Source organism: Typopeltis vanoorti, chromosome 3, assembly GCF_054136105.1.
Source record: "Typopeltis vanoorti isolate ZY-2024b chromosome 3, IOZ_Tvanoo_1.0, whole genome shotgun sequence".
Classification (NCBI taxonomy): domain Eukaryota; kingdom Metazoa; phylum Arthropoda; class Arachnida; order Uropygi; family Thelyphonidae; genus Typopeltis; species Typopeltis vanoorti.
The window spans coordinates 113,734,623-113,748,611 of record NC_143551.1 but is presented as its reverse complement, the minus strand read 5'-3'; the positions used below and the strand labels follow the sequence as shown (position 1 = coordinate 113,748,611).

General features: G+C 37.7%; 1 protein-coding gene across 3 annotated transcripts in view; it reads left to right on the top strand.

Moving 5' to 3' along the window:
• The window catches only part of LOC150108479 (cyclin-D-binding Myb-like transcription factor 1), a 357,130-nt gene that overhangs the window by 8,014 nt on the left and 335,127 nt on the right, over nucleotides 1-13,989 (top strand). Inside the window, exon 1 of one of the 3 annotated variants that reach the window (XM_090415884.1) lies at nucleotides 786-823. The exons of the other annotated variants lie outside the window; for them this stretch is intronic. The gene's annotated coding sequence lies outside the window, so the exon portion shown is untranslated. Of the gene's footprint in view, nucleotides 1-785; nucleotides 824-13,989 lie in introns of those variants that run through there. 3 annotated transcript variants of the gene reach the window in all.

Here is a 13,989-nt window from a genome sequence, read left to right as displayed (position 1 = left end):
AGCAAGTTGTAGCCAATTTCAAGATAGGAATAAATTACACTTTCTCAATTTTTTGGAGTCAGATTACCGGAATATTGAAGAAGTACTAGTTCCATGGAAAGCAGCTGAAGAACAATTGCTCGTATTTAATGACATTTTTAATTACCAAATTGATATTAATGATTATCGACATTTTGTGGAAAACGTTTTAAAAAATTCCCAGAATTATGCAATTCTTGAAAGTGTTCAAAGAGCTAAAAATATTGTCGGAACAATTGCTGCAAGTTCAGCAGAAGCGGAAATGGGTTTTTCAAAGATGAACATAATATTCAGAGAAGAGAAGTCACCTAACTGTTTCTAATATATCAAACTCAATGACTATTAGTCTAATCGGCCTACCTCTAAAAGAATTGGATCCTACTCCTGCAGTGAAAAGATGGTTAAGGATAAATCACACAGCCGATAATGCTCAGATGAAAGCGAAGAAAATTGCAAGTGAGGATGCCAATCAAGAAGCAATATGGAAATATCTTAAATAGCAGTTTTATTGTTTTTTGTCAGGTATTATTTAATATTTTTTCATTAATATTTTAAAACTTTCTTATAACATAATCTAGTTTTGTGTACCTCTTTTATTGTTCTTATTTAAGTATTAACTGTATGAAATAATAAACTACCTTTCGGTATATCATTTTTTTATTCTTAAAACGGTCATTAGGGCAGCGAACCAGTTCTTAAATTATTTGAATCCCACCACTGAGTAGATCCCCATCATGGAGATGTCTTCTCAACCTGATGATTGTTGGGAGAGTAGTGATATTTTACTAAGGAATTATTACAGAAGGTGGGTTTCCGTTGTCTTCCTTGTCCAATAGTATTTTATCTCTGTAGATGTGTGTTCACAGGGCTTGGTTAGCTTGCTCTGAGAGACAATAAACCAGAGTTTCCCCGGAGGAAAACCCTCCATCTCCATATGAGACCAGCTAACTCACCTTTCACTGAAAATCCTAATAAAGGTTGTTCAGGTCATAAACTAGATTCAAACTCTGGTCTTTCCAAACTAAGGGGCTCTATCGAAACTAAGCTATGGAGGATATCATAGAGATATATAATAAAAGAATTTCAAGAAATAGTAAAACAAATAAATTGCATTAAAAGTATGCACGATAAGAATCAAGTAAAGCCGAAATAATTAATCGGTTAGCAAAAACAAGAAGAAGAAGATGAAGGAGAAACAAGTAAAATGTTATTGAAATTAAGAAAACTGGAAACAAGGAAGAAATAATTTGTATTAAGGAAAACAGAACTAATCAGAAACTAGGAGCATTAACTACCCTACAATCATAACTGATTTTTCTGTCATGCAAAACATTGATGCGAACTGTACTGAAATTGAAATAACATGGATATGAAGTTCAAAATCATTGAATTTCATCCACCATAGCCCTTTATGTGGTTATGCTATGCAAGAAACAAGTAGAAACCGTGCATAAACACCTATTTATTTATATATTGGAATAAAATAAGTGAGCCTGTTAGGATAAGCTTACTTGCAATAAAATTACAAGTAAGCAATAAAAATAAGTTCTGAAAAGACAAAATTATTGCAGGAAATCCTTTTAAAAGAACTGAAAAGGAGGACAGGAGGGTTAATAAAGGAAATCATAAAAAGGATGAAATACAAGGTTGGGTGGGTTCTAGAAAGTTTTGATAAACATCTAGAACAAAAATGATATTAAAGCATCTGATATAACCACAAGAAAGAACATACGAGGATATAAGAACATAAGTTACCTTCATAATGCCACTACTAGTATGCTCTTTCTTGTGGTTATATTATTATTATTATTTCGGGCGACTCCAGGAGTCCTTAGACTCATCGAGGGAGGCCCTAAACATCATGTCCACACAACTATGCGATTACATTCTCACGGTATCTATCATACCTTGCCTTGAACTCGTTCACCGTCATAGCACCCACAACAGGCTCTGGCAGCTTATTCCACTCATTTACCACTCTAAAAGTAAAGAACCCAGCTCTAACACCCCCTGCTAACCACGCTCTTGCCCAACTTCCATAGGTGTCCCCTAGTTCTCCCACAACCAGTCCTGATCTCAAAAATATCCTCTGAATTAATCCTGTAGAATCCCTTTAGCAATTTGAATGTCTCAATCATATCTCCCCTTTTCTGCCTATCAACTAGTTTCTGCAACCCACAAATCTTCAACCTGTTCTCATATGGTTTATTCCATAGACCTGTTATCATCTTAGTCACTCACCTCTGGATCCTCTCCACCTCCTCCCCATCAAGAAGGAACCGAGGTGACCAAATCTGGGCACAGTAGTCGAGATGAGGTCTTATCAAGGCTCGGTACAGAGGTACAATAACTTGCTTGTCTCTGCTCGTCAAGGTATTTTTCAACAACCAAGTGAGTTGATGAGCTGATTTAGCTACTTTTGCAATGTGCCCCCCTAAACTTCATCTCCCTATCCACCAACACTCCCAAGTCCCTGGCCTCATCAATCTCTTGGAGTACAGTTCCACCAATGTGGTATACTGCTGCTAATCTTTTCACCCCAGAATGCATAACCTTACATTTTGTCACATTAAATTTGATATCCATTCTCCTTAGCCCAGAACTCCAATCTATCTAAATCATCCTGCAAGACTTTGACATCTTCTGCATTCACTATTGCCCTACCCAACTTTGCATCATCAGCGAACAAATGAATTGTTCCACTTAGATCCTTCCCTATATCGTTAATGAACAGATTAAACAGCAGTGGTCCAAGAACAGAACCCTGCAGCACACCACTAGTCACAGGCCGTCTTTTGGACTCTACTCCTGAATAAACTACTCTTTGATATCTCTCCATCAACCAACCACCTATCCATCTCACCAACCCTATATCCATTCCCATATGTTGTAGTTTACGGATTAGTATTCCATGTGATATCCTGTCAAACACCTTTGCCAGGTCCAGCAGTATCACTGTAAACCCATTTCCCTTATCCAGTTCAGCCGTCACCTTGTTATAAAACTTGAGCAAGTTACTGAAGCATGATCCATACAGTATCTCATTTTCATCAATCCCTTCCTGTATTTTTCCCTTGACTACTTTCTCCAAGACCTTGACAACGACTCCTGATATGCTGATCGGTCGGTAATTTGCAACCGTAGTCTTGGATCCTCCTTTATGCAGTGAAACTATTTTCCCTTCTTTCCACACCTTCGGGACTAAACCAGACCTGAGACTCAGATTAAACAACATGGTCAAGTGCACTGATAATTCCTTAGCCGCTTCACGCAAGACCCGTGCCGGTATACCATCCAATCCCACAGATGTGTTCACATTAAGGTTCTGTAATAGACTAGTCACTTCCACTTCATTCATCACTATTCCCATATAAACTAATGGTTCCTTCATTTTTTCAATATCACTACCTGGATGATATGCTTTTGCAAAGTGGGCGCTCAGTAACTCCACTATATCGACTGATTCAGTGACCTCCTTACCATTGTCATTCCTTAAAATCATTTTGCCATGTACAGTTTTTTTCTTGCTTGCAGCATATTGAAAGAACTGTTTGGGATTCTCTTTTGCTTGCATAGCTAGTTTCCTTTCATAATCCGCTTTTGCTTTTTTTACCACACTCGTTACCTTTCTGGCCTGCACTTTATACCGTTCGTGTGCCTGCAGGTCACCCCTTTCTTTAAATTCCCTCCACTGTTGTTTCTTTTTTTGCAGCTCAAGCTTAATGGTGTTATTCATCCATTTAACCCCTACTTGTTTTACTATTCGGACCCTAGGTATACAGTCAGCCATAACCTCCTGTAAATGCTCCTTGACCACTTCCCATGCTCTATCGACATCCAGCCCTTGCAGTTGTACATGCCATGGCACCGATCCAAGCAATCTCCTAAGCTTGTCATACTTGCCAGCATGGTAATTCCACATATACCCTGTCTTAATCGAAAATTCCACACCTTTAGCCACCTCCCAGGTCAAGACCTTATGATCACGCTCACCAATAGGTGGCAACATGGTCATATTCATTACAGTCAAATTCTCAGATGCTATTACCAGGTCAAGCACTCTCACACCCCTAGTATTTTCAATTACATGCTGTCTCAGATAGTTATCCCTTAATAATTGAATAAAATCCTTTTCCTTCCTCACATGTGTCCTCCCCTCCTTCCAATCAATGTTACCATAGTTGAAATCCCCTAATAATTACCCTCCTTCCACTCATTTCATCAATTTCCCTATGCATACTATCTCCACCATCTATTCCATCACCTGGTCTATAGCAGTTGCTTTAATATCAGATTTGTTCTAGGTGTTTATCAGAACTTTTCAATTCCCCCCCCCTCATAGAAAGGAAAAAATAAAGTAAACTGTCAGACATGTAGAAAAAACCTCAGTTCCTTCATTGGAGTTTGAAGCAGAACAAAGAATCCATAAAAGGAGCAGATTTATGGTAGTGATTAGAAATAAGCTGTTTAATCCTTTGAGCAGTAAAGATATATATATATATATATACATACATTGTTTATATAGTATACAAATCATATATACATTGCCATGCTTCTCTTTCCAAAGCAGTATCAATGTATATGTATATTCAAATTTTAACTACAGTAAAGCTGTAATTCTCTGTAGGCTTTTGAATTTTTACAGGGAGCCGCTGCAATCTCTTAGCAACCTTCCCAGTTTTTTGTGTATTTATATGCCATAGAAATTGAGATATTTTTTGAACTCTCTGCTCAAAGGGTTAAAGAGGCCTTCAATCATGCGTCGATGAAGAACTTCAGCTGTATTACATTTTGTAAAATTGCAAAGTTGATACCACAGAATTCGCATGATGCTGGCATAAAGGTATAAAAAAATATATCTTCATATGGTATTCTTATATTAAGCAGTGAAATTTTTCAATCACCTAAGATATTCACACATCCATGACCAGCGACAGTGGGGGTTCAAATCCACACCATCGCTGGTTGAGTACCAAGATGCTGTCCACTTGGCCAATAATTACTTGCAATGAATTTTTACAAAATCATTTCTTAAATACTTGGAATTTAAAAAGTAGGAGTAATAAATCTTCATTTTCTATTTTTGGAATGAGCATAACTTTAGCCTTTCTTGAATTGAAAGTAAATATCAGCATTGCTCTCTACATCTTTTAGAGCTTGGCCACCATTTTAATCTGGGGAGTTGCTAGTTTTTTCTGAACTCCATTGATATATCAGTCACTTTTTCAAAGTGAAATATGCTATAGAAAGTGTTTTATCTAATCAGCAGTGTGCATAATTAGATTTCTTGATTAAATGTTATACATAACCAAAGCCGCCAATGTAATACTAGAGGAAGATTGGAACTGCATGAAGATGCATGCCTAGAAAAAATAGAGGGATGAAGAGGAATATCTTGTAATAAAATGAATATATATTGGGTCTCCCACAACGCGGCTTAGTACTCCGTGGAGGTACTTGTGGAATAATTATAATATCATGACTTTGCCATAGAGGATATGTGGCCAAGATATCTCCTTTCCCAATATATATCTTTGATTGCAAAGCAACTCTTGTCTGTTTCCTCACTATCCGTATATTGGGATGACCAAATCTGTGCACAGTAATCCAGATGTATCTTGATCATTATCTTAAATATGTTCCTGTCAACTAATTATCCCTAGTTAACAGTATTCTTTGCATTATGCCAGTAATTCTTTGAGTGAATTTTACATGTTTTGCAATATGTCTTCCAGACTTCAACTTCCTCAACATCATTCCTTTTAGATCTCTTTAGATTTTGCCTTCTGGAGTTCTGTCTATACATTATCATTTCCAGGTTATTGGCATTAGTGAAACATGGCTGACTGAAGATGATATACCAAGTGGGATTGAATGTGAGGGGTATAGTGTGTTCAGGAATGACAGGGAGAATAAAATGGGGGGAGGAGTATTATTGATGATAGCTGATGAGCTGCAGCCAAGGAGAATAGAAGTTGAATTGCAGGATAGAGAAAAGTGCACATTTGAGGCCATTTGGTGTGAGATTGTGGCTAGCAGAACAAAATATACAATTGGGTGCTGCTATAGACCAAGTGATGGAAAAGATGGTGGAGACAGTATGCATAAGAAAATAGAAGAAATGAGTGGAAGGAGGGTAATTATTATGGAAGATTTCAGCTATGGTAGCATTGATTGGAGGGAGGAGAGGACACATGGGAAGAAGAAATTGGATTTTATGTGGTTATTAAGGGATAACTATCTGCGACAGCATGTAATGGAAAATACTAGGGGGCAAAGAGAGTGCTTGACTTAGTAATTGCATCTGAGTATTTGACTGTAACGAATATGACCACATTGCCACCAATTGGTGAGAGTGATCATAGGGTCTTGACTTGGGAGGTGGCTAAAGGTGTGGAATTCACAATTAAGACAGGGTACATGTGGAATTATCGGGCTGGTAAGTATGACAAGCTTAGGAGTTTGATTGGTTCAGTGCCATGGCATGTAAAACTGCAAGGGCTGGATGTTGATAGTGCATGGGAGGCGGTTAACAAGTGTTTGCAGGAGGCAATGGCTGACTGTATACCTAGAGTCCGAATAATAAATCAAGTAGGGATTAAATGGATGAATAACACCATTAAGCTTGAACTGCAAAAAAAGAAACAACTGTGGAGGGAATTTAAGGAGAAAGGTGACCTGCAGGCACATGAACAGTATAAAGCCCAGGACAGAAGGGTAACAAGTGTGGTAAGAAAAGCAAAAGCGGATTATGAAAGAATGCAGGCTAAAGAGAATCCCAAACAGTTTTTTTTTTTTTTTTTCGATATGTTGCAAGTAAAAGAAAAAATGTATACGGCAGATTGATTTTAAAGAATGCCGATGGTAGGGAGGTAACCGAATCAGTTGATATAGTAGAATTACTGAGTGAGCACTTTGCAAGAGTATATTATCCAGGTGGTGACATTGCAGAAATGTAAGAACCAACAGCTTATATGGGAATTGTGGTGAATGAAGTGGAAGTGAATAGTCTATTACAAAACCTCAATGTCCATTCATCTGCAGGATTGGATGGTATACCAGCTCATGTCGTACGAGAAGCGGCTAAAGAATTGTCAGTCCTTTGACCATTTTGTTTAATTTGAGTCTCGGGTCTGGGTTAGTCCCGAGGGGGTGGAAAGAGGGGAAAATAGTTCCACTGCATAAAGGAGGTTCCAAGACTGCTGTTGAAAATTACCGGCCGATCAGCATATCAGGAATTGTTGTCAAGGTCTTGGAGAAAATAGTCGAGGAAAATACAAGATTGGATAGATGAAAATGGGATACTGTATGGGAGGACAGCATGGTTTTATGAAGGGCAGATCATGCCTCAGTAACTTGCTCACTTCTATAACACAGTGATGGCTGAACTGGATAAGGGTAATGGGTTTACAGTGATTCTACTGGACCTTGCTAAAGCCTCTGATAGGATACCACATGGAATTCTAATCAGTAAACTGCAGCATATGAGAATGGATATAGGGTTGGTGAGATGGATAGAAGGGTGGTTGATGGAGAGATATCAGAGAGTGGATTATTCAGGAGTAGAGTCCAAAGGACGGCCTGTGACTAGTGGTGTGCCGCATGGTTCTGTTCTTGGACCACTACTGTTTAATTTGTTCACTAATGATATAGGAAAGGATCTGAGAGGAACTCTGCATCTGTTTGTGGATGATGCAAAGTTAGGTAGAGCAATAGTGAATGCTCAGGATGTCAAAATTTTGCAGGATGATTTGGATAGTTTGGAGGACTGGGCTAAGGAGAATGGATGTCAATTTAATGTGGAAAAATGTAAGGTTTTGCATTTTGGGGTGAAAAGATTAGCAGCAGTATATCACATTGGTGGAACCGTACTCCAGGAGATTGACGAGGCCAGGGATTTGGGAGTATTGGTGGATAGGGAGTTGAAGTTTAGGGGACACCGCAAAAGTGGCAAAATCAGCTCATCAAATCACTTGATTGCTGAAAAACACTTTAACGAGCAGAGACAAACAGGTTATTGCTCCTCTGTATCGAGCCTTGATAAAACCCCATCCAGACTACTGTCCAGATATGGGCGCCTGGGTTTCTTCTCGATGGGGAGGAGGTGGAGAGGATTCAGAGATGTGTGACCAAGATAATAGCAGGACTATGGAATGAACCTTATGAGAACAGGTTGAAGATTTGTGGGCTGCAGAAATTGGTTGATAGGCAGAAAAGGGGTGATATGAGTGAGACATTCAAATTACTGAAGAGTTTTTATAAGATTAATTCAGAAGATATTTTTGAGAATAGGACTGGTAGTGGGAGGACTAGGGTCCATCCATGGAAGCTTGGTAAGAGTGTGGTTAGCAAGGGTGTTAGAGCTAGGTTTTTTACTTGGAGAGTGGTAAATGAGTGGAATAAGCTGCCAGAGTCTGTTGTGGGTGCCATGACTGTAAATGAGTTCAAGGTGAAGTATGATAGATACTGTGCTGTGTGAATGTTGAATAGTTGTTCTTGACATGATGTTGGGTCTCCCTCGATGAGTCTAAGGACTCCTTGGAGCTGCCCGTAATAATAATAATCTTCCACTTGAACATCATATGCTAAAAATGAATATCTCCTCTCAAATTCTGAACTACACATCTTAGAGCAGAACTGTTTGGTACACTGCTCATCACCCTTTTCATCAAAACATCATTCTTCTGTACATAATTCTCTGGATTCTGTCGGCCATCTCTGTGAGATACCAAATGCCCCATTTCTCTTAGTTTCAATAATACTTCATTATTATGTGTATTCTTTGAAATGTGATTTTGCAGAATCTAGAAAAACTGTTAAGCATATTTTCTATCCAATACAATTGCCACCTTTAACATGAAACTTACTTAAAATTCCAAGCACATCACATTGAACTTTCAGCCTTTCCTCTTTCTTTTCGCATCATATTCACTGCCCTTTCCTTCCAAAATGAAATACACTAGCAGAATGCTTGCAAACATTTTTATTATATCTTTAGTATCACCTGTGTCATCTTGACAGCTGTAGTCAGTCTTCCATACCTATTCTTTCTTTTGCTAGCCATATACTGTAGAATTCTGTAGCATTTTGCATTGCTGCCATTCCTTTTCACATGTAAATTTCTCTCTTCCTCACTACAGTTATTACCTTCCTAACACATACCTTGTAGTTCTTGAATAGTTGATGAGTATGCTCTTCTTTATATCTACTTCACTCTCAGCAGCTTTTGCTTAATTTTACCCAATTTAACAATCACCTCTATGTTAGCCTAATCTGCAACTAGTCCAAAACTTCTGTGTCTTTCAACACTCTGTTCTTTGGTTCTATATATCTGATTTTCTTTAGTGAAGCAACTACCTACCTAGCTGCCTCCCATTTGAAAACTGTGTGATCATTTTCATCAGCTGCTGGCATCAAGATGAACTATTCTGTTATCACTATTTTGTGTTCTTGATTTTTACATATAGTCCATTCAAAGTGTGATTTGGAGTTTTTGTGAGTTGTGATGTCAGCTGGCATGCGAAACTGGAATTTTTGTATCAAGGCACTTGAGGTATGTTAAAATTTTGGAATGCCTTAGCACATTTGTTGGAGAGCTAAGACTTGGATAATGGTCAGGAGTATTTCTGATGGAATGGGAGATGGTATTTTTTTTCCACAGGAAGTATTTCTGTTATTCTTGCAGAACAGGAGAGTAGAAACAATAATCACATGGTTGGAAAGGTTAAAAATCACAAAGATAATCCCATTTGGCAACATTGTAATGCCAAAGGACAAAAGAGGTACTGATATTTCTTCTAGCTTGAGCAATTGATTTGAGAAAAGCTGGAGTTATGGGCATTGAAGTTCTCAAGAAAAAGATGATGACCTCACTGGATATTTAGATTGCTGAAAATCAACTTTCAGAGAGAACTTAGTGGGGTTATCAGTGTCGTTCTTAGAGAGCTTAGTGTGGTTAATGTCATTTTGAAAAAGATGTGTAGATAGTATAGGTTTTGGCAAGTATTCATTTGAAGTTTTTGGTATAATTAGTCACACCAAACAAAATTAAATATTTATGCACTGATTTTCTAACTACTACCTTTAGAATGCAAACAGTTGCCACTAGTTCACAAGATGTAACATTTATTTAAACATTTAAAATTGTAATGGACAAAAGAAACATACTGAAGCCCTAATTTGATTATAATAAGTTTAGTTTAATCCTTTATCCAAGTGTGAGCAAACAAAGTTTGCACCTGAAAGTATCATCAGGACTGGGGTAAGGTAGTGCAACACCAGGCAACTCGTTGCAAAGGTGGAGAAAGTTCTCATCACTCCTATCTCAGTATCTCCCATAATGCAAAGCACATCTCCTTGCGGATATGTGTAATGCTATGCATTAAAGCAAGGGCCACTACCCATACTGGTTTCGACCTTTATTGAGGTCTTGTCAGTGGGAGCCAGGCCCAGTAGTGAAAAATAAACTCTCAACATCCCTAATTTGATTGCCTCTACTGTTGGATTAAAACTTAAGTTTGACTTAGGTTTTAAAATGACTTTCTCAGATTTTTGGTAAATTTATGCCACCATACTTACATTTCCTTAGTGATTTGCTGCTAACTTCAAAAAAACAGTCTCTCTCTCCCTCTCTCTCTCTCTCTCTCTCTGATGTGTTGCACTTTGGTTTTTATTCCATCTGGGCCTTTGCAAAGGGTATTTAAAACATGCTCTGCTAGACTCAACTTGCCATATGATGCTAGTGGAAGATGGAAATGATAATGTATCATTTCCATCTTCATAATGAGGCCACTCACCATCTTAGTCACTTGCCTCTGCATCCTCTCCACTACATCCTCATTCCCCAAAAAACTCAGGTGACCAGATCTGAGTATAGTAATCCAGATGGGGACTTATCAGTGCCTTATAAAGAGGAATGATAAATTCCTTATCTTTGCTTGTTAGTGTGCTCTTCAATAACCAAGTAATCCCATGAATGAACTCTGTTGGCAACCTTAGCAATGTGCCCTCTAAACTTCAACTCTCTGTTTACTACCACTGTCCAAATCCCTATCTTCATCAATTTCTGGGGTATCGTTCCATTGATGTGGTACACAGCTTATAATCTCTTTATCCCAAAATACATAACTTTGCACCTCTCCACATTAAATTGACTCGTTGTCTTTTGCCCATACTGTGTTAGCCAATTTGAATCATCTTGCAAGTAATCCACTTCGATTTGATTAACTCTTACATAGCCCAATTTTGCATCATTAGCAAATGACTGAATATGTCCCTTCAAATTATTTCCTGTATCATTTATAATCATATATTACAATAATAAGAAATAATGTGATATAAGAATTAATTCAAACATGTCTGAGTGGTAGTGGTTCAAGTATACAGAGCCTTGCAGGATAGCATTAGTCACCTGCTTTCTCTTGGATTCTGCTCCTTCATATATTATGTTTTGGTATCTGTCCATCATCACCCTCATATCCATCTCCATTTGTTCTCATTTGTATAACAGAGTTCCATGTGGTATTCTGTCAAATGCTTTTGCAAAATCTAGCAGTATCTTTGTATATATCCATTCTCTTTCCTACTCCTATGTTCACTGGACTACTACATGGCAAGGCCTAGTGTGGCACATCACTGAGCATCGGAATGACCATACGGCATCTGTAGATGTCTAGTGAACATATTAATAGGAAAGGGAATTTATTATAAGCCTCTAGAAAAGCATACAACAAGATCAGTCACTTCACACACACACACACACACACACACACACACACACACACACACACACACACACACACACACCATCCATCCATCCATCCATCCATCCATCTCACTGATGGTCTATCCCTTCCTCTTTTTCAGGAACTTTACTTTCTATTACTATTCTGAGAAGTCCTCCTTCCATCCTTGTAATGTGTCCAAAATATTTTAACTTTCTTCTGTCAATATCCTTAAGGAGCCTTAAAGTTCTACTAATCTTTTCTAACACCCAATCATTTGTACACCTTTCAGCATATGATATCCTCAACAGCCTTCTATAACACCACATCTCAAAAGCAGCTATCCATTTCTTATCTGACTTCTTTAGGTTTCAAGTCTTGCATCCATAAGTCACTGTTGGAAAACTAACTGCATCCAAAATCCTGAACTTTGTTCCCATGGAGATAGATCCATCCTTCCAGATTTTAGTCAAGAGTCTCTGGCTGTTTTTAGCCATTCCTAATCTTCTTCTGACATCTTCTGAACAGCAGTTCTTCACATTTAATAATGGATTCCAGGTACTCAAACTTTCTGACTTCCTCAATTCTTTCTCCATTAAGGTACACTTTTTTTTCAAGAGCTTCCCTGTTTGGATTTCCTTTGAGAACCATAATCTTGCTAGGATTGAGTTGAAGTCCTCTGTTATTACTGATCTTGTTAACATTATCCAGAATTTGCCCTGGTTCTTCCTTGTTATTACAGAGGAGTACGGTATTATCAGCATACCTCAGATACTGATGATACCATACTTTATGATGATATATGACATACATTCTGATGATACTGTATTTTATTCAATTATAAAAAGTTAGTAAATTACTATTGCATGACTGACTTCACAAAGCCATGTTGCCCCTCATAGAGTATCATATTCTTATTCCCTCATTTTTAAATTCTCTTTTTGACCAACTTTTCTAGTACTCTTACCACCACTCCTGAGATACTGATTTGTCTGTAATTTGTTACCACAGACTGAGACCCTCCTTTATGCAAAGGAATTATTTGTCCTCCATCCACTTTCTTTGGATTTTGCCAGAGCTGAAACTTAAATGGCCTAGTCAAAGGCATTGCCAGTTCCCTTCCACTTTCCATTCTTGTGAAATACTAGCTGGTATCCCATCTAATTCCATAGCCATATTTGCATTCAAATTCGGTTAATATATCAACTTCTGTTGTCACATGAAAAGTGGTCACTCAGTAACTCAATATTTTGCTTGCTTTTGTCACCTCTATCATCAGTATTCATATAAGTTATTCTTCCATAGTCATTCTTCCTTTTACTTTGCTACATAACAAAATAACATGTTGAGATTTCCTTTGGCATGATCAGTTAGTTTCTTATTACAATCTGATTTTGCCATACTGATCACCTTTCTTGCCTGATCCTGATATTCTTTGTGAACTTGCTGGTCACCTTTTTCCTTTTATACTTTCCAGAACTTTTCTGTTGTTGCATTTCTGCTTAATGATATTACTCATCCATCTGACTTCCACCTGATTAATCCTGCTGATTCTGGGTACACAGTCTGATACATGGCACTGTTTCAATCTTCCTCCTATGTTGATCATGTCTTTTTCAACATTCTCTGGATATATGGGATAGTGATAGCTTTGCTGTGGTCTTGTGAATTGGGGGAATTGAGTATTTTATTTATTTTAATGAGTTTATAGCTATTGGTTAGAAATGTCGTGATATGAGTTCATTGGGAAGAACTGCATCATTGAAACAGATAGTCTAGCTCTCTGTTTTAAGGATACCATATTTTAGGGTGGATGATGTGAGATTGCTTATGTAAATGTCTGTTATGTGTTGGCTTGCTTTCTATAAATAGAAAAAGATAATAACCATTAACCATTCGAATGGCTTGTGACTAATGTATCTGGGAAGGGAAGACATTTATTTGATTGTTTATCTATTGTGAAGTGGATTTTAACAGGTTGTTTAAATATACTAAGAATATATTTAAGGTATTTGGATCATGGGACTGCATAGCAAGCACATCATTTATATAGTGTAGCCAGTCCACTGATTCGATCAGTTCTCTAAGTGTATGTGTAGAGAGAGAGAAACTGTCAGAAGGGTTATCTATTACTGAAATAGGATTTTATGACATTATCGCTGCGATTGGCTTTGGTATCACATCTCGCTATTACCAGTATATCAGTAAATAGATATACTGCTAACAGAGAGAGAGAGAGAGAGAGAGA